Genomic DNA, 10,801 nt, shown 5'->3' with positions numbered 1-10,801 from the left:
ATAGAAAAGCAAAAAAAATCAACAAACAATGAGAAAACACATAACTAATTCAGTAATGCAGCAACAAATAGGAAAATACCGACAATGTCCCTATTAAGAAAAAACAACTGAAATACGGAAAAAAAACTATTAAAATAAAAGGAAAAAAAATACAAAACACAAAAATTAATCTAATAGCGTCAATTAAGAATTTTGAGATTTTTTTCGGAATTTTCTGAAACTATCAAAACAGAAAAAAAAATCATAAAAAATAGAAAAATAAGGAATTTTGGATTTTTAGGACGACTTCCACTATTCAATTTTTAAATAGAGGCTTTTGATCCTTGATTTTTTCCTAGTGAATCGACAAAGAATTGGAATAATTTAAGATAATTTTCTAAAAAACAGATTTTTTTATCCTAAAACGCGAAAAGACTAGAACACAAGAAAGTTAGGGCAAAAAATACTAAAACACAACACCTATGACTATAATAATGGTTAAAATTTACAAGAGTCCCCGGCAACAACACCAATTTGATCCGCTGTCGCACACGAGTCAAAAACGAGTAATTAAGAACGGTAGTTTAGGGAAGCGACACTCGAGTATCGTATCACAAGGACTCTTGATAAATTAACCAAATAAGAAAACGAAATATGGGTTTTTGATTCGATTAAGAATAAATGATTATAAAATGTGATTATAAAATAAGGTGATCTACTGGTTTGGTTTCCTAACTTATCATTGGTTTATATAATTTTCATGCCCTAAGCGGATTCTAATCCCTTTTCGATTATAGTAACAATAATAAGCGCATTGATACTAATATATGATATGTGTTCCTAATTTCTGAATTAAGCAGACGTGTTAAGCACACGCGAATTAAGCAAACGTGATTATGGAACATATATCAATCAAAATTAATCAACACATATTCTATAGAACTTAAATAAAGCATACAAGACATAGAACAAAATATTGAAAGGGAAAAGACATTTGATTGAAAATTAGGAAACCTCAAAGTATCGGCCTTGTGAACTTTAGTTCTCCATGAATCTTCTAAGCAATATTGTATCATAAAAATTCAGAATAGAATTCATGTAGCAGTGAAAGACCTAATATAATAAAAGGGAAATTTAGGCTCTTATGAGATCCGACCCGAAAATTACAAAATCTGGCCCAAACTAACTATTTTAATTAAGTCTGAAACTTCAACGAATTATTCGACACTTCTTCATTTCGAATCTGCTTTTGACTTCAACATGAAACTTGTAGTTCTTTCACTTAACTTTCCAACGCATATTAGAACGCGTTAACCCGACTCCTATAGCTCAAGTTATGATGTGCATAGTGACAAAGTATCAAATAACTATTTATGCTGAAAATAAAGTACGAAAATAAAATAAAACCAAAAATAAACTTAAATATAAAAACGCACTAAAATAGTAAAAATAATAGAATAAATTATAGAATTGTCTAAATAAAATAGTAGAAGAATGTGCATCAAAATGCACAGATGGATGTGTAAATCTAGCTATTGCATAACTTACTCCACCATCTTCTACATGTTCTCCACTAAAGAGAATAATGAGAATGAAGAAAGCATCTATAAAAGCCCTATCATCTTGAGTTCAAATTCATGAGATTCCACCTTCTCCAAAAGTATAGAAAATAAAACATATGCTCAACCACAATATCATAAATTACCCTTTAACCTCATCTAAACCAACCTATGAAACAAACACCTTGTCAACTCCAATTTAGGGAACTTAACCTATCTTCATTATAGAAGATTATACTCTTGACGATGATTTAATTTAAATCTTCCATCATCTTCCTTATTATCTAAACTAAACCCTTCTCCTATCCAACCTCTACTAGGTATATTCATACCAAACCTTCACCCATTTCCTATGCAATTTATTAGAGACTTTTGAAAGAATTTTCTCTACATCAAAACTCACACATAAAACAGCCATGAAATGAAACTGACGAAATTTTTTATGGGTATAAAAATCAATTTGGAAGTACCTCATCTTTCCTTTGCTTTCATAAGAAAATATTATTTTAAGTTTACTTATAAGCATAAATCCCTCATTTATATGAAAACATTCATTTTAGTTGTTAGAAGTATTGAGATACCAAAACCTTGCCATACTTTGAACACTGTCCTTCATTGATCTCAAATAAGATTGTGCTAGATAGGAAAATATATTTTCCATATCTAATTCTTTACAAGAAAAATGATAGGAGGAATAAGATCATTAGTACCACTCTTACTGAATTAAATAAAGTGGATGATACAATTCAGTATATTAGTGTTAGAGAACTTATAATTGTATGTATACCTATGTTTGCTTGTGACAATTAATATAGGAAGCCCAAGATCACATAATACTAGGGGTGGCAAAATGAATGGATTGGATCGTTAATGGATGGATCAAAACAATCCATTAGTCCATTAACAATCCACTAAAACTTTCTTAAAAATATCCAATCAAATCCATCCATTATGAATAAAATCCATCCAATCCATCAATTATCATATTTTTAGTGGATGGATATCCATCCATCCATTTTTTTCTTTGATTTTTTATTTTTTTTTTAAATCGTTTTTTAAATAGTATTTTTATTTTTATTTTTTTAAAAATTGATTTTTTTTACTTTTGAAAAAATTCACTTTTTTTTTTGTATTTTAATGAAAAAAATTTAGTTTTTTTTCAAGAAAAATCTTTTTTTTTTGGAATTTTTTTTCGGGAAAAAATATATTTTTGTATTTTTAGAAAAAAATCATTTAAAAATCATTTTTTTTTCAAAAAATAATAAATTTTTTATATTCGTAAAAAAAGAAAATTTTCAAAAATAAAATCGAATTTTGGTATTTCTCAAAATTGATTTTTAAATTTTTGGAAAAAATCGATTTTTTATATTTTTCAAAAAAATCGATTTTTTTCGGAAAAAAAAATTAATTTTGTATTTTTTTTTTAAAAAAGTTTTAATATTTGAAAAAAAATATTTTTTAAAAATTATATAAAAAATTCATTGGATCATTAAAATGTGTTAGATGGATTGAATCAATCCATGCTTATAAATGGATGGATTTAATCCAATCCATTAACTTAATTTTTATGTAATGGATGAATTGGATGGATTTTTTTATGGATGGATTGGATGAATTTTGTCTTAATGGATCCAATTGCCACCTCTACATAATACTTATGGAAGATTAAGTAGATATTTTCTCTTTTGATCTCACTGTAAGATAATGTTAGGGATTTTAGATTAGGCGAGAGCAGACTTAACCACAAGTGTGAGTCCATCAAATCATGTAAATCTTGTCAGAGAAACCATGTCTTTGATACTACTTGTTGAGGAGTTTGGGAAAGGCGAGAGAAACAAAGAGACCAATGATTCATAATTACAAGAGAAATAGACACTACATATCCATCCAAAACCTTAGGGCATTATGTATATGAGTCATCTCTCATATAAGTCCAAGATTTCACTCATTCTTAAGCGATGTGAGACTTAACCACTCATACTTGCATCCAATTAATAGAAATAGAAGGAAGAAGTTTTAGTTCATCATGGCAATGTTATAACTGAAAGTGATAGATTGAGTTTATGTAGCAAATTACCTTTTTCACTAGGTTCAAATGTGACGAGGCTAAACTACCATATCAACTGCTAGATCTTCTTACTATTGCTAAGTTTCTTCATTTCGTGGAAATTTATGGAGTCACACTACTAATTAGTTCCATTAATTTTTCTAAGTATCTACAAGGTACAAGGTTGGGATCTCTCAAAAGACAAAAAGTAATGGGTGAGAAGTTCTATAAATAATTATGGTAGTCAAGCCTCAACCATATTTGAACCTCGTAGTCATATTTGAATCAACTACTAGGGGTGAAAAAATGGCCGATTTCGGCTAGATATAGACACAAAAATGTTAATTAAATAGAAATCGCAATTTGTATATCTTAAGCTTATTCTCGTTCGATTGAAGCTTAAGTTTGGTCATGTGGTGGATTAGATCAGATGACTTTCTTCGAACGTAAATATATGTGTTATTTTCGGTTTTGAAAAAGTTTGCCACAAAAGATTCATTTGCAAATAGTAAGGCCCATATATGTGTTGTTTTCAAAAATTTGGAGTAATTTGCAACTAAATTGAGTAATCTTGTTTATGGGTAAGAGATTCAACTGAGTGGAGAGAAAATAGTGGGAGAGAGTTATTCAGTCAAAACTAGGTTAAAACTAGGTTTTGATGAGTGACACGTTATAATTATTAATTAATAATTAACAAATATTAATTAATTAATTTCCACGTAATTAACTTCAATTAATTAATACCGATGACTCTTTCAAATTCACATCAAGTTTTCCAATAATCATCCACTTGAATTTAAAAAGTGATTTTAGATGTAACGTCAAACGTTTCTAAGATTGTGCATAAGCAAAGATGTCTACGACTTGAACATTTGCGTAGCAAGTAGGATTCTTATTCAACAAGAGGGACATAATTATCTTGAACTCTATCTTAGACACCAGACCTGCACACGATCTTTTTTTAAGGTGTATTCTAATAGCCCGTGCTTTAATGGCCCTACACGTGTATCCTGGTTTAGTGAAGGCTCTAGGAATTCTGCCCCGAAATTCCATAGGAACAGGCCCAAGTTCCACAATCACAAAGGTGAGTCTATCAAAAGTACTTCTGTAGCCTAGGTGCTCCCTCATACAAAGTATAGATCTCATTAAGAGCTTTTATTATCTCATCCTCTTATTATTTCAAGATTCATGCTTCACTTCCATGATCATCTCATATTACTCATAACTTGTTATTACCCATTGAACATATTTCTTAGGATCTCCAGTCATCTAGGTCGGATTACCATCATGAGCAACTCATTTTTTATAGGCATTAGTCATATCTTCTTAGATGTATTATGGACTTTCTCTCTAGCTAATCCTTTTGTCAAAGGATCTGCTAAGATTTCATCAGTGCGTACATGATCTACTCTTACAACTCCTTTAGAGATACAATCTTTGATGGTGTTGTGCTTTCTTCTTATTTCACGTCTTTTACCATTATAATAACGGTTCTCAATTTTTGCAATATTTGTGGTACTATCGCAGTGGATCAACAAAGTTGACATAGGTTTTTCCCATAAAGGGATCTCAGCTAGCAAAAATCTTAACCAACTTGCTTCTTCACTAGTTGTGGCTAGTGTTATCATCTCAGACTCCATTATGGTCTGATTCAAGATAGTTTATTTCTTTGATTTCCAAGATACTGCTTCTCCAACTATACTAAATATATAGCCATTAGTAGCTTTGGAATCATCCGATAAGGTGTTCCAATCTGCATCACTGTACCCTTCTAGTATAGTAGGAAATTTCTGATAATGTAGGCCGAGATCCATGGTCCTTTTAAGGTACCTCATGACTCGCTCAATAGCTTGCCAGTGCGCGTTACTCGGTCTACTCGTAAACCTGTATAACAATCCAACGACATATGCAATGTCAGGTATAGTACAACAGTGGCATACCTAAGACTGCCAATGATGGTCGCATATTCTGTTTGTCTAACAGTTTCACCAATGTTCTTAAACTGTTTCACACTTGGATTATATGGCGTGCAACAGGTTTACATTAAAAAGTATTTATATTTCTTTAAGATCTTCTCCATATGGTGTGATTGATCGAAAGAAATTCCTTCTTTGGATCTCATGATCTTGATACCAAGGATCACGTTTGCTTCTTCGAGGTCTTTCATGTCAAAGTTGGCGCACAACAATGATTTCACATCATTAATGGTCTGAATGTTTAATCCAAATATGAGTAGATCGTCAATATAGAGACATATGATAGTGCACATGTGATTCTCAGTTTTGTAATAAACGCATTTGCCACTTTCATTCACTTTATACCCATTCGATATCATTAAGTTATCAAACTTTTCATGCCATTGCTTGGGAGCTTTTTTTAGTCCATATAGAGGCTTGTCTAACTTGCAGACCTTGTTTTCTTGTCCATAGATCACAAACCCTTCAGGTTGTTCCATATAGATTTCTTCTTCTAAGTCACCATTTAAAAAAGTTGTTTTAACATCCATTTGGTGTACTATTAAGTTATAAATAACAACTATTGAAATAAGTATCCTAATGGATGTAATTTTAGTGACTAGAGAAAAGGTGTCGGAGAAATCTATATTTTCTCCTTTGTCTAAAACCCTTGGCTACAAGGAGAGCCTTGTATTTATCAATAGTTCCATCAGGTTTTAGTTTCTTTTTCAAAACCCATTTACAACTGATTGGTTTGCAACCAGGAGGCAAGTATACTAAGTGCCAGGTCTTGTTACTTTATAAAGATTCTATCTCATCATTAATAGCCTATTGCCATAAAATCTGCGTCCAGAGATGACAAGGCTCCTTGAAGATTCATTGGATCTTCTTCTACATTATAAGCCGCATAATCGGGCCCATAGTCTTTAGCAATTTTGACTATTTTACTTCGTCGAAGTTCTGTTTCTACATTGTCGTTGCTTTATGTGCTTCTAATCAAGGGAATGTGACTCGATTGCATGCTCCAACTATTTCTCGATTTGAAAGGAAATTTATCTTCATAGAATTCAACATCATTTGATTTTATGACCACTTTTGCATTTAGGTCATAAAACCTATATGCCTTACTGTTTGTTGCATACCCAATGAATACACATTCATAGGCTCTACTAACGAGTTTAACTCGTTTCGAATTTGGAAATTTGACATAAGCCAGAGAGCCCCAAGTTCTCAAATAAGACAAGTTTGGTTGTCTTTTCTTTAATATCTCACAAGGAGAGATCTTACTATTTAACTTGGGAACTCTATTTAGGACATAGCAAACAGTGAATAAAATTTTCCCCCACCAGTGAGGTGCAGGACCATAATTCATCATAATTGTAACAACAAGTTCAGTAAGAGTTTTTTTGTTTCTTTCTGCTTTACCATTCATTTCAGGAGAATATGGAACAGTCATTTCATGTACAGTTCCATGTTTACTATAAAAATCATTAAATAACCCAAAATCGTATTCAGTTCCCCTATCACTACAAAGTCTCTTAATCTTCTTACTAAGTTGATTCTCAATTTCAGTTACATACATATTAAACATGTCAAGCGCTCCACATTTATTCTTCATTAAGTACACACAAGTATAATCAGAAAAATCATCAATAAAGGTGATAAAATAACATTTACTATTTCTAGTTAAAGTTCCATCTAATTCACATATATTATAGTGTATAAGATCTAGCGGATCAGGTTCTTTAATGATTGATTTATGCGAAGTCTTAGTTATTTTAGCTTGACTACAATATTCACATTTATTTGAATCATTTACATTTAATTTAGGGATTAGGCCTAAGTTGCTTGCATTAGAAATAATTCGCTTATTAACATGCCAAAGTCTAGCATGCCAAATATTAAAATCACACAAAGAGTAAACAAAAGGAGAAATTTTATTCAATTCAACATTCAACTTAAACATGCCATCAGTGGCATACCCTTTCGCAACAAAAATACCATTCTTAATGATGGTGTACAAATCCGTCCCAATAGACTGACTAAACCATGCCTTATTAAAAGAAAACCAGAAACACGGATCTTCCTAATTTCAGGAACATGCATGACGTCCTTCAAGATCAAAGTCTTTCCTGAGGTGAAGTTCAACTCAACATCTTCAATTCCAGTAACATTAGTGGTGTGAGCATCTCCCAACAACACTTTTTATCTTCAACATTCATATATGTATTGAAAATAACACAATTATAACAGACATGACGTGAGGTGCCCGTGTCTATCCACCAACCATCATTTCCACCAACCATGTTGATTTCGGTGATCATAGCAATGAATTGCTCATCAGTCAGGTTAACTTGTGCATTAGAGCCAACGGGTTTAGGCATGCTCTTACATTTCTAGCCATATGACCCTGTTTTCCACAATTAAAGCAAGTGAATACCATAACATCATTTCTCTGAGGTGGTGGTTGTTGTCTAGAAATCAGAGCATATGGGGCCCTTGAGGGATTTCCATTCTTAATTTGGTTCGCAACATTGCGGTTCTGATTCGTTAATGGTTTTCCCGTAGGCTTCAGAACCGCACCAAATCTCTTTTTGTTGTTAGTAACAACTAAGACTTCATCTTTCTGATCTTATCTCTTAGCTTCCTCTTCAATTTGAGGCGAGTGATCAGACTCTCGATTGAAAACTCTTTTGTTTTGTGTCGAAGCAAATTTTTGAAACTTTTCCAACTAGGGGGCAGTTTGTCAATTATAACAAAAATATGCAATTGTTCATCGAGGGGCATACCTTCAGTTATGATTTCATGAGATTTTTTTTTTGAATTTTATGGCTTTGAGCTTCCACGGACCTTTCACCCACCATCTTATAGTTCAAGTAGCGGATGACATCATATTTCTTTGCACCTGCTTCTTCAATATCATATTTCTTCTATAGTGCTTCCCATACTTGTTTAGCTGTCTTACAATTACTATAATAATCGTACAGATCGTCAGCAAGGCTGTTCAAAATGTAATTTTTGCAAAGATAGTCACTCTCATGCCATAAGGCGATTTCTTCCCCGAGCTGTAAATTACTCGTAGATTCACCAGTTTTAGCAATCCCATCTGAATCTGTAGAGTTCTTACCATTAGTTTGTTTGGGTGATCTAGAAGGAGCAACATGGATATCTTCAGTCGGAACATGGACAACCTTTTTTAAAGTTAAGAAAAATTCCATCTTAGCTTGCAAAGGTTTGAAGTGAGAACCCTCAAGCTTAAATGGTTTGTCAGAGACAGCAACAACCATAGTAGTACCGATAATTTCCTCAATAGCCATTGCAATGAAAGCAACGTCTTAAAGTTGTTGTTTTTGATTTCAAAAAACTTCACCACAAAGAAAATTATCTGGACGAGTCGCGTACTAGGTCGCTTTCTTTAAGACGTTTCACCGTACTGCCAATAATTATGCATTGCAATCGAGTTTCGACGACGTCTCTAGGATAAAACAGTTCGTTCAATTTTACGATCATCACTTGCACTGTAATGAATTATTCGAAGAAAACACCTTCAAATGATGTTTAAACCACTCGTAGTATCTGAAAAAATTCAATCGTTGATGGCACAATAAACCATTCAAAAGATAAAGAAGAATATAAATATTTTGAGATGAAGAGAATAAAGAGGGAGAAGAGAGATTCCAAAAATTCAGAAATCTAGAGTAATTTGCATGTGAACGGAGGAACCCTATTTATGGGTAAGCGATTCAATTGAGTGGAGAGAAAATAACGAGAGGGAGTTACTCAGTCAAAACTAGGTTTTGATGAGTGACACATTATAATTATTAATTAATAATTAATAAATATTAATTATTTAATTAATTTTCACGTAATTAACTTTCATTAATATAAATGCCTCTTTCAAATTTACATCAATTTTTTCAAGAATATATCATAAGTTATCATATTTAATCCTCTCAGCCTCAAATTATATTTCTCGATCAACTAAGTATCCAAAAACAATGTACTCATAAATACCTAATACTATGATGAATGTGATCAAATAAAAATAGAGTATCAATCAAATGAAGTGTCTAAAAATTAAGCATATCAAAAAACATATCAGAAAATGGAAAGGGTGAAAGTGCAGGGGGATGAAACTTAAATCCAACACAAAAATAGTAAAGATAGAGACTGAAAGATCACATTTGAGAATGTAGCATTAGTCCACGAGAATTAGTTTTCTTTAATTGAAAAAGAACAATAATACTTGTATACAAAGAACACGAGGGAAAATAAATAATATGACTACATTATTCTGCTCTATCAAATTATAATAATAGAGAAAAGATAAATTATTTTAAAACTTTAGTATGTCTGGTTTTTTGAATTAATAAAATGAAGTATTTTCACATTATCCATTTAATGGAGATTGAAAAGTTATAAATTATGAGTCTATATTGTTGAACCATTCACTAAAAAAAACAAGATGATGAGTGAATTGTGATATTTGATTGTTAATTTTTTTTTACAAAAGATTGAATTTAAGTTAATTGATTTGTTAATTGATTTTAAGAAAAAATGTATAAGCAGATATTTAGGCACCCGAAAAAGTAAAAGAAAAAAAACAAAGAGTTAGAGAGATCACACTATAGATTATATTGGTTCAGTCTTAAACCAAACATTCTACTATAGTCTTCAAAGTCTCCTCTTCAGATTTTCACTATCAACAATTTGAATTTTTACACAAGTTCAATCCAATAACCTTTCTTACACCTAAATTTTTTATTGGTTTAACATGCAAACTCCAAGTCAATTACTAATGCACAAGAGAACTAAACTATTAAGTAAAAAAATTAAGCACAACAACAAAATTGCACAACTCTCTAAGTAAGCTTCCCACTCTCTCAACACCAAGACAATGTGTAGTAAATACAATTTCTTTTTGAAGGAGAATAAGTGACATACAAGAATAAATATTTCAGAAAATTTGTACTTTAGAAGTGAGAATATCACTCATTTATACAAGAAACAAATTTAGCTCAAAAAGACAACTCAGGAGCATGACCGCTCTCTAATCGATTAGAAACGACAAACTAATTGATTAGACTAAATCAGAAAAGGAAATCTTAATTCAAGTTCGCTTTTTAATTGATTAATTTGCTTCCTAATCAATTAGGAGATAAACTTTCCCTTTAATCGATTAGAAGAAAGCTCTAATCAATTATACAACGAGTTTAGTTTTTCTATTTGGTCAAAATTGCTTCTTAACCGGTTAAATACTT

Source organism: Lathyrus oleraceus, chromosome 1, assembly GCF_024323335.1.
Source record: "Lathyrus oleraceus cultivar Zhongwan6 chromosome 1, CAAS_Psat_ZW6_1.0, whole genome shotgun sequence".
Lineage (NCBI taxonomy): Eukaryota > Viridiplantae > Streptophyta > Magnoliopsida > Fabales > Fabaceae > Lathyrus > Lathyrus oleraceus.
Note: the sequence above shows the minus strand (reverse complement) of the source record.